We start from the raw sequence: 11,666 nt of genomic DNA, 5'->3' as shown, positions 1-11,666 counted from the left end.
AAAAGAAGCGCCAGCGTCTGCAGCAGCAGAGTGGAAAAGTGTTTTTCAGTTAGTCCGGAGAGCGGTTCGGCTGAGCTCATAACACGGCTGTTCTGTGGCCCAAATTAAATCCTGTCAGAGCGGTTTCGAAAAGCTCGTTCACACACACAAACGCATACACACATACACAGACTTGAGACACACACACACATACACTAACACAGCTTCACGTTGTAGCTCCCTCCCTCTTCACCCACTCCCTCGCTCTCTGGTGACGTCACTGGGAGATGCAGCCTGAGATGCTGCATTCACTTCCCAGTGGGAAAAGACTCGAGATGAGACTTCAGAGAAGTTATTTTAACCCGAAAAAAAATGTAGTTGTTCTCGGTTATTAGATGGTTAGTTTTTGACTATTAACAAGCAATAATGCGCAACAACAAAAGGGCTGCATCAGTTCAGGAAATACAAAAAAATAATACATTTTCTGAACGAGGGTCCATGATGCAAATAAAAAGAAAACAAAACAATCAATTATATTTAGCTCTTTGAAGCTGTACGTGGACACCTCCAAGTATGACACTGCCAGAAGTTCTCTTGCTGTTGGAAGCATGGCCGAGAGGGAGTACCAGGGGGTGGTGAAATGATTTTGACTGGTGTAAGCTAAACCACCTGCAGCTCAATGTCAGCAAAATAAAGGAGCTGAGTGAAGTTCAGGAGATCCAGGACTCCTGCTACTCCTCTTATTATGAGGGAAGAGATTGCAGAGATGGCCCTGGAGTACAGAAGTGGGTGTCCAAACTGGACTACAGGAAGTGCCAGAGTTGGCTCTTTTTTCCTGTGGAGGCTCCGGTCCTTCAGTGTGTGTGGCACCATGTTTTATGAGTCTGTGGTAGCCAGAGTCATTTTGTACGCTGTCGTCTGCTGGGGCAGAAGCCTGACACCAACAGACTCAACAAACTTATTCAGAAAGCCAGCCAAAGTCCAGGTGGTGGAGCTGGACCCTCTGCATGTAGTTCTGGCTAGTCTGAAGAGCATGTTCAGCCAGAGACTCAGAATGATTGGTCCTCAGAACACCAGAGGAGGTTCCTTCCTTCCAGGGTCCGTACAGTTCTACAATTCCACCCTTTTCTGCTGAAGAAAATTCCTTTTTCCCGCCTGCAAGTTGAGCAGTGGTTTCAAATCAGTTTCCCTGTGGGGATTCATTTTTCTAAATCTGATTCTGATGTGGTCATTAATTAACTCTAAACACTACATACACCTGTGGCTGATGGGCATGTCATTTCTTGTACAGGTATTTGGTCATAAAGTATTGGACAAAACAGAAATCTGACCTGATGATGACACTAGATGAAAAGCAGAGGATCAACATTATAATTCATGGATATCTGTACCAAATGTCTTTGCAAGTCATCCAATAGTTGATGAGACAACAGAACTGTTTTCATACAGGGCACAAAAAGTTTGAGTTAGGGTACGGACCTCAGATATCCAGGAGAACCCTAACCCCAGAACAAACTGGAAGGACTACACATCTATCTGATCAGGGAACACCTCCGGATCCCCCTGTGGCAGGCTATAGGCTGAGTCTGATGGGAAGAAGGATAATTGTCAGGTTTCTAATAGATTACATTACAGCTTTAACGTCAAAACTCCAGCTCCAGTTTGACACTGTCATTTTAATGGGGCAGCCAGTGCTTTCGGTTAACTTTTTCAGAATGGTATGTGGATCTGCTCAGTGCCTCCCCACATGTGTGACTCAACAATTCTTCCTGAATTTATCAGAGCAGATCATCACATATACTTGGTCTGATACTAGCATCATTCTATTAACCTGTGATCTACATCTGGATACGTTATCTACGCGATGATTTGAGATGAAGATTTGATCACAGACATTTGCATTGACACCTGTTTATAATGAGCATTCTCATTGTGTTGATTCTGTCTGAAGTGTGCTCAGATTTCATTATGCAAATTAGGCTGGTGGAGCTGTCACACAAATATGTTGCATTGCAGGAGAAGGACAGTGATGTGCAAAACTTTTGACTGTGCAAGGCAAGGGTTTGGTGGAAGATAGAGACAACTAAAAGTGTCTGTAAGTTACATCTGGAATTTCCTTCATTGCTTATACTGTATAATGGTGAGGCTGGCATTAATCCAAGTTTTCCTCCTTGTCAGCAGGTCCCCTGAGAGGACCAAAACCCCATAACTAACAGTGTTTTAGCCTTTCTCTTTACTCTCTGACTTCCCTGCCCTGTCTGTGGCTTACAGCCCAAAATCCATTGCTTCTTAATCAGGATGTAAATCTTTTAAAACAGCTGACAAAAGTATGGTATCATTTTTTTTTTGAAAAGGTTCAGCATTTTCCCAAAACAGCTGGTCTCTGAAGTTTTCAAGAAATGTTACTCAGACAGGAGGATATTGTTAGGACATGTCAACCAGTGCAAGTGTGGCTCACTGATTCAATAGTTTTTGGGCAGAAATGGAGCTCTATGGCTCAGAGGAATAAGATATACCAGGCTTAAATACACATACATTACTTGTTAGCAGGATACATTCACTGCTGGTATGGGTCTGCACATGGGGTTTGATGACAGTAAATAAAATATATAACACTTATAACTTAACATATGTTAACTTAATATATTTACATTATATGTAGTTTCATATTCATATAAATACACTTCATAATTTCCATTTTTCCCGTGCTCATGAAGGCAGCAAGACTGTCTCTCTCTCTCTGCAGTTGGCGGAGTGAGGAAAATGAGAGAGCTGATTGGCTGACAGAAAGACAGATGGCCCGCTCTGTGCTAGATAAATAGTTGATACCTCCAACAGCTGACCAGTCAGTTCCCTGTACTGAGGTGATGTACGTAGTCTCTTCGTGTCTATAATACAGTCATCCTGCTGCCAGGCTGCTGTAGCCTGCAGCTCCACTGTGAGCTGCAGGCAGCTGGTCGGCCCGCACTGTTGTGATGATCGGATTTATCATTATAGTTGTAGAGAAAAAAAAAAAATCTCTGGAGAGGGGGCTGAGTCACACCGGTGGGGGGGAAAAAAAAGATATTCATTTATCAGAGTGCACAGTCCAATTCAGCTTGAAATACTGCTTGATAGTCTGCACAGCATCACACCATTGTGAGGAAAATCCCATTGACCTGCCTGCACTTTACTGAATCAGAAAATAGCCAATATACTTTGTGTCCATTGTCATTATATTCATTATATTTCACTGATCAAAATAAAAAAAAAAAAAACAAAGATGCACAAGCGTTTCCACTAAAAAAAGTATGGAAAAGCCAGTCCAAAGCTTTTTTTTTATTATTCAGTTCTAATCTGCTTAAGCCAGTGAGTGAGGGCCCGGGATTCCCAGTACAGGCTGGTAGACCTGTGTGAGCTCACGTCTCCAGACACTTCACCACATCACAGCCTCCGTCTTCTGCTCATCTCCTGTTTTATCACGTGTGTGGGAGGATGGGATGTGCAATCCAACCGTCCATGCTCACACGCTAACAGATTTGAATGAGCTGCCTTCTTCATTACACAAGCAGTTGGACATGGAACAGGTGTGTGTGAGTTCAGTGCCATCATACCAATGCATGGCCTTTATTAGAAATTGGACTTTGACCATCCAAATGTTGTTCTCCTACATGATTCCTCCCGGAGGACCTGTCTCACCATGCCTTAAAAATCTGGTAAGTACAGTAGTGGCGTCTCTAGCTCAGTGTGTTAATACAGCCCAGAGTAGTACAGCCATTCAACAAAACTGTAACTGTGGATTTTTACCAAAGATCTCAAATTGAAGTGCATCAGTTGTGGTGTCACTTCCAGTCTTTGTGTTTTCCTGCCTTTGTGAGTGTCTGCCCCGCCCTCAAGTGTTTCACCTGTGCCCAGTGACTTCTGCCTCCCTTGTGTATTTTTAGTCTCTGCGTTCTCTTCTGTCCTTGTCAGTTCATCTGTGTTCCCTCCCCCTTGCGTCCCAGCTCGCCAACCAACCCTTGACCTGAACTTAGTTTTAACTCATCTGAAAGACTTTCACACCCAAGAATTCAAATTCCTTCTTTGTAAGCACAAAGCCCTTCGTGACCGAGCTCCGTGGCGTCTTCCATCTATCCATTGTCTGCACCACTGCATGTCATTAACTTTGTGTCTTCTCTGTCTCATTGTATGTCCTTTTCCTCTCTGTCCCTTCTCTCTCCCTGTCCTCATTCTGCAGGTGTCTCTACAGGATCCAGATCTGCCACTACCTCTCATCAACATCATCATCATCATCATCATCTTTATTCTTATTCTTGTCCACTGGCACTTTGCTGCTGTTATTATTCACAACATTATTACACCTACAATCCATTAATAAAAATCATTATTACAGTTTATACAGCTGTTCCAGGTCTCTCTCTCTCTCTCTTCTCTCTCACCCACTTCTCTCCTCTCAAACCAGCTGGTCAGGGCAGACCAGCTGCTGTTGCAGACGGTTGCGGTTGCTGCTCATGGTGGGAACTGTTGGGCTTCCCTCCTTAATACTGTCAGGTCTCAACCTCACTCTGTAAGGTGCCTTGAGATAGTGTATGTTATGATTTGATGCTGTATAAATAAAATTGAATTGAGTTAAATTGTCCATAGGTGTGAATGTTTGGAGACCTGCTCAGGATGCACTGTGAACATGAAACACAGGGAACAATATGTCTTATACCACGTACTGAAGACCTGTTTGCTACTGAACCCTTTCTCATGACTGCTAACAACTATAGTTAGATGAAGAGTCAGAGAAACACTTGACCATTAACACCCACAGAGGCCTCTACAGATGTTACCACCTCAGCTATGGTGCCTCCTCAATTTTATCCAAGTGAAATGTATCTATTATATCAGCCAGCTCTCCTAGGGACATGAGTTCAATACTGCATTTGTACCTTTCATTAATTGGTTGTATCACAGCATGAGCAGCTCCTTCTTTCTCATCTCATTTCTTCCACTTCATCTTCTGTTCTGAATAATTTACAGGTCGTCTTGGCTCTTGTTTTGGATTTTATCAATCTCAGACGGGGTTAATTTATCTTCCTGTCTTTCACAGTTACCTGTACTATGTTTTCTGCGTGTGAGGCTGTGGTTGAGCCTCAGCTTTGTCTTTCCTATTAAGACCTTTCTAAGACCTCGGCAAGGAAGAGTAATACGCTTTCCTCAGTAGAGGAAATGCACATCAGGACTGATTGATATGGTTTAAATTGCACTGTTAATACGGATATTTTTCAAATATTGATCTGTATCTCAATATGACAAACACATGCAAAATCACTCAAAGACCTTGGCCAAAGTATAGTGAATGAAAACGTTGAATTAAATGTGATGTGTTCCAGTGTTAGCCAGGAAACAGGAATCCTCTAAACATTTGTCAGCTTTTAAATCACAATGTTCCTGAAATTCTTCATTAAAACAACACAAAGCTGATAAATGAGACTGAAACAAGGACAAATAAAGACCTACAAAACAGAAATGACAAAAAATACCCGTGTCACACTCCCACATTTATTCATCACACTTTCCCTGTAAACATCGCCACTTCTGCTGAATGTCAACCATCCTGAAACCGACACTTTAGAGAAACAAAAGCTCAGATTTCATCCAAAAACCCAACAGAGTCTGACACATGCAGAGACCTTTCACTGATAACATGCTCTCAGACTGTTTCCACGCTCCACAGCCAGAAAACAGGGTCACATCATGACAAAATACAGAGTGGATGGTGGATGGTCACCACATCACAGGAGACACATCAGCTCCTCTGGGCTCTGTAGCTGTGTCACACACAGACACACACACACACACACACACACACACACACACACACACACACACACACACACACACACACACACACACACACACACACACACACTCTCTTTTTCTCTTATTTCTCTGTGGCTTTGATATTTTGGACCTTTAAATGTTTCCGGTTTTGATTCTTTGAGCAGTTGGCCTTGATAGGCTCATCTCTTTTTCACAGATCTGCAGTAGTGGGTAACAGTTGGGAAATAATAGGTACATGTAAGAGAAGCGAGAGATGGAGCTGGTCTTCAGGATCAGGGGTTTCTGAAAGTGAAGGCTTTCAGGAATGTATTCCATTTGGGAATTCATTAACTGTGGTTTTTTTGCTGTTTTCAGAATTGTCGTGCCCCCGGTTAGTCTGCCTCCGACACAGCTCTGCATCACTAATCTGTGACGTACCAGAAATGCAGTCCAGCTGTTTGTGTTTTTTTTTTTTTTATCCAGCTGTCAATGCCAAATCAATAAAGAGAAGAAACACTCTCTCTGGAGTTGTTTGTTTTTTTTTTTTAATGGATTTATTCTGGGCCCAGGAAACATTTCTTCCCCCACTAGCGTATTATACCAAACTGCAATGAGGACAAGGTCATAGTTAGTCTCTTCTCAGAATAACAAATTCCAGTAAGAACAGCTCACAATAAACACATCAGACACTGAGACGCTGCAGTTATTCATATACATTTCAGTAAATTCAGCACAGTCATATTGCTGTTCATAGTGTACTGTTTACTCTCTATAGGAGCCAACAGCCCTTGTGTTTCTAGTGTCCTCCCCTCCCCAGAGTTTCTTGTTTGTCTATTTTCGTGTGTGTGTGTGTGTGTGTCTGGGTCTGGGCCTGGGCACGGTCGACCTACTTCCAGTTTTCCCGCCAGAACTCCTGCTCACCTTGTCTGCAATCACCTCATATAGCCACACCCTCAGCCTGTAGCACATGAGCTCCGGCTCTTCGCTCCACTGATTGTCAGTTCACATTGTTGGTTACATGTGGCCCACTCTTCATGACTTTAATTCCAAGTGTTATTATTCCTCTGGCTTATACCCGTCTCTGCTGCGCTCCAGGTTCACTTGTACTTGTGCCTCCACCATTTCACCATGCTCAGTGCTGCCCCCATGTCCTCGTCAAACCCCTGAGGTTTCCTGCTCTGTCCTACCTGGACATACACCTTGACCTGCTCGAGCCCGTCGACGGTCTCACCCAGCCTCCCCTGCTCCAGCACAAAGAACATTATCTTATTTGGCAATAAACTGCTATGGACTTTATTCCACCTGTCTCTGTGTTTGAGCTCTACAATCCTAACTCCTCTAACCTCTGACCCTAACAGTTTTTACTATGAGGTTAAAACCAGTTGGTGGTTTAACAGCTTCTTTACAATGTTCTTCATCTTCAGCAGCACCTAAACACTTCCTGGGTCCACTCCACAAGTGTGGCACAGTCATTTTTAGAAGATCCAAAAATAAAATCCAAATAACGGCACAAATGTCTGAAGTATGAATGAACACACTGACGCAAAAAACACCTTCCCACTGTCTGTTTCAAGGTGACTGACGCACAGCTAGGACCTGCGGCCCTGTTCCACCATCGCTCTGACCTTATTTTCCATTTTCACACTGCAATTAGAAACGGATTAAACATGGATCTGCTTCATTATTGTGCACATAGCTGTTGCTTTTCCAGCATTTACAGTGGGAAATGAATGTGGAGCTCAGCTTGATGAAGGGCATCCCATCAGACTCTCTTCCCCCCCACCTGTCCACCCCCCACCTCCTCCATCATGTCTCACCTTCACCCACTGCAGCCATAAAATTGCAACGCATGGCCAACGTTTCCCGTCTCGACTTGCCATCCCTTCTCTCCTTGTACGCTATCGCAATCAATTATCACGTTTTCTGTCACTTTATCACTTCTCAGCTCATCCCTCCATCTCTCTCTCTCTCTGTGCCCTCTCTGTGTATTTATATCACAGCTGAATAACTGAAGCTCACAACAAGGAGATAATTGTTTGTTATCTGGCAGTTTTCTGACCATTAACCTCCACACACAAAAACACAAAACACCACTGATGAAGAGGCTGTGCAGTTACATCACAGCTCTGTCAGGAGACATATCAATTCAAGTCAAATTTTATTGTAGCCTGATGTCACAAAATATGTCTCAGGGCTGTGCATAAAACAAAACAATGAACGTTAGTAAAACAGAATTATTAAAAGTGAGATAAATGACAGTATAAAAAAAAAAAAACAGAACACATCTCTGTTAGAAATAGTTCAGCTTTTCTAGTGTTATCAACAAAGCCACATTCACCCAGTCACACACACATTTTGATATTTTGATTGCCCAAGAACACTTTGACATACAGACTGGAGAAGCTGGGGATCGAACCACCAACTTTCTGAATCAGTGGAAACCCGTTTTCCTACTGAGCCAGAGAACATTTCCTCTGCTCCCAGTCTCTTGTGTTAAACTGGTCTAATCCTGACTCTAAGCTGTATATTTCCCAAAATGCTGAACTATTTTAACTGGAGGCTGTTTGACATAAGGTTTTTCCCACAGCATGAGGCTGAATTTAGTCTCTGATACATTATTTAACAGGGACATTAAGGGATAATGTCTCTCAGCCGATTCTCTGTTGTTACAACACTTAAAGTTGTTAAACAGTTGTGAGAAAACTTAGTAATAAAATCCTTGACACCTGACACAAAAAAATTTTCAGATGAGATTTTTGTTCTGTTTGTGAAATGAGAATAAAAGGTGATTCCCTTCACTGTTTCACTGGTAAGACTGAGTCAGACAAAGTTCATCTGCAGCTGGTCTCCTGCTGTAAGACTTGTAAGTCAGTCATGTCCCATAGACAGCTCACCCTGCCACCTCCTGGTGAGTGTAATATCAGTACACTGAAACAAAAGAACTAAATATTAAAGTTCATTATTAAACAAAATCTATTCAAAGAAATCCCTGCATTACAAACACAGGTAAAACACATTTGTGTTATTTTGTTAAACATTTGTGAATAATTCATCATGATAGGACACTTTAACCGTCCTCTGTGTTGGACAGATTAACCCTGAAGAAACATGTTCCTCACCAACTGGTAGCTAACACATAACAGAGTTAGAAAGGAGCAGTTCTCTCCTGCTTTTGCTAATAGCTCTCACTAATTTGTTATGGATCCAGAAAAAAACACAGAAATGTAGCTAGATCATTTCTATAGATAAGATCAATAACAGCTGGAACTTCAGATAAGAAGCAGAGCTGCAGAGAAAGCAGCAGTGTAGAATCACCTAACCTGGATCTGTATTACTGAGCAGCTTTTCCTCAGGATGAGCAGCTTTACCTTTTAACTATACATCTTTAGTCAGCTTTAACTTTTAATCTGTTTAAATTAATAATTTAAACAAATTATTGTTATATTGTGACATCAGAGCAAAACATTTGAGTTAGACAACTCTTATTTTGGCATAGAGTGATATAAAAGGAAATTATTTTTAGTGAGCTGTTGAATGCTAGTGAAATAACCCTATTTGTAAAATGTCAAGGTAGTTACATTTTCTCAGAACACTGGTGCAGCTTAGAATGAAGAACACGTTTAAGGTTTTTAGGAAAAGTAATGAAAGAAAACCTGGAGGAGAAGCTGCACTGCAGCCTCGGTGTGAGCTCTGTGTTGGTTATCTGTATATAAATGAATAGAAATGAAGAATCTTAGTAGTTAGTTCAGGGGCCACTTAGTGGACGTGTATCTATGTACAGTCACTGGTCCCACAGGAATCCATTTTAACGTGAGAGTTCAGTCTAATGGTTATTAATATATACAAATTTGTTGTGGTTTTAACATTTCTATAAAACCTAAAACATTAAACACTCTTACCTTAAAAATATGCATGTTTCCTGTTTCCATCGTGGCACATTCCACTGCTGATATTCATTAATGTCTGATGTGAACAGATTATGGGGAATACCTGATGTCCAAGTTGAGGTAGTTGTGTGAGGAATGAAAGAAACTTATCAGAATTTGTCACACAAATGCTTCAGTTGTTGTGACCAGAGCCAAGACTTTAAATTTGGTTAGACAAAAAAGGTGTTGTATGTTTTCATACTATTATATACTTGTTATATACTTGGGAAGACAAACCTTCTAAACCTAGTGGCTGGATGTTAAGAACTTTATTAATCCCCACGGGGATTAATAAAGTATCTCTATGTTAGTTTTTTCCATCTTATAAAAATCCCCCCTCATGAACACAGTAAAGCAGGTTAAATACCGTGACTTTTTAATAAGTTCCATAAAATAACATTTGCATGTTTAATAAGATACACATCTGATGCTCAGCAGTATTATATTCCTGTTGCTCCTGAAAATGTACATTCACTTTAAACAGTAAATACAGAGTTTTCTACAGTAGTTTTTACATCAGGGTTTAGAAGGAAGTCATTAAAACATGGTGTAACAAAAAAAAAAAAAAAAAAAAGAATCAAGTGCAAACAGAACATGCTGCAGTGGTGCAAGGCCATGTTTAAAAAGAAATCACAGCACAGCTTTGCAAAAACAGAGTATTCACAATACTGTTTGGATCAAAAGTGCTTTCACTGGCTCTAAATGTAGCAGCTAATGCTAATGTGTAAAGTCAGATGAGGCAACTTTAGAACACTCATTAGTAAAAACACACCACCCTTCACTCCTATTAAGTTACAATAAATAACTCCAAACTCCAAATTAAATTTCACAGTCTCTACATTTACATTTCGTTATATCGTTTTCCCAATATATCATATTGGACTTTAATTGAAAGTCAAATGTTGGCTAGTACGTTTAATCCACCTCTGTACCGATGGAGAATTCAAAACATAACATTTGTACATATTAAGTGGTTCAACATCAGGGGAAACACACCCCATACTTTTTAGGCATGATTCAGATGGATATCAATCTCGCGCCTGTGTGTTAGGTACAGAACTGGAGTCAGTACACGGTTAGCATGACGACTGGAAGCAGGGCGAAATGGCTAGCCTGACCGTTCAGAGTTAAAAAATTCACAAAATAAACATACTGTCTGATCTGTACACAAACTATTTCGGACATGATATCGATTTTAATCTTCTGGGAGAAAACACCAAACTCTTAGCATCTCCTGTTTTAACATGGTCTAACCTGAGGACAATGAATACACATATAAAATATCATCACTCTCATCAATCTTCATCTTCAGACTATTAGCTCTCTCCTGTTTGACATAGGCTGTCTACTGACTAACACTGGTTTCGCTTAAGCTAACTGTAAATATGTAGCATAAACCTTTTGGATTTATTAATAGCAAGATCATTTTTGGCTAACAAAATCCAATTCAGGACTCACAGGCACTTTGAATAAAAGAAATCACCAACTTAAACTTAAGCTAGAGCTAAGCTAAAGCAACTCAAACATTTGGCTTTTTCCCTAGGCAAAACTTGGTGATGTGACTCTGTGCAACAGAGACCTACACTGTTAGTTTCATGGTGGTGGGTTTACTGGGGGTAAAGAAGTTTTTACAATTTAATACTGAGATATCAGCTGATAATGAAAAGATGGACAAATCGATGATATATCTGAAATAGGTCTATCCATCCATTAGCTATAATGCTCAATCCCAGCCTACTTTGGGCGGGGGACACACCCTGAACAGGTTGCCAGTCCATCACCAGGTCTATACAAGGTCTTATATGTCCCCGCCCCTGCAGATTTGTTTGGAGTCTGATGGATCTTGGCGTGGGAGTGAAATTTGACAGCTGAACTGTGATGTAATGTCATGTAATTCAATTCAGTAGCTGGTAGAGGGGCAACCCACACAGCGGACAGTTTTTAATTAACCCAACTTTTAATCCTATTACTTAA

The sequence above is a fragment of the Toxotes jaculatrix genome, chromosome 13, assembly GCF_017976425.1.
Source record: "Toxotes jaculatrix isolate fToxJac2 chromosome 13, fToxJac2.pri, whole genome shotgun sequence".
In the NCBI taxonomy this organism is placed as follows: Eukaryota; Metazoa; Chordata; class Actinopteri; family Toxotidae; genus Toxotes; species Toxotes jaculatrix.
This window is presented reverse-complemented; position numbering follows the sequence as displayed.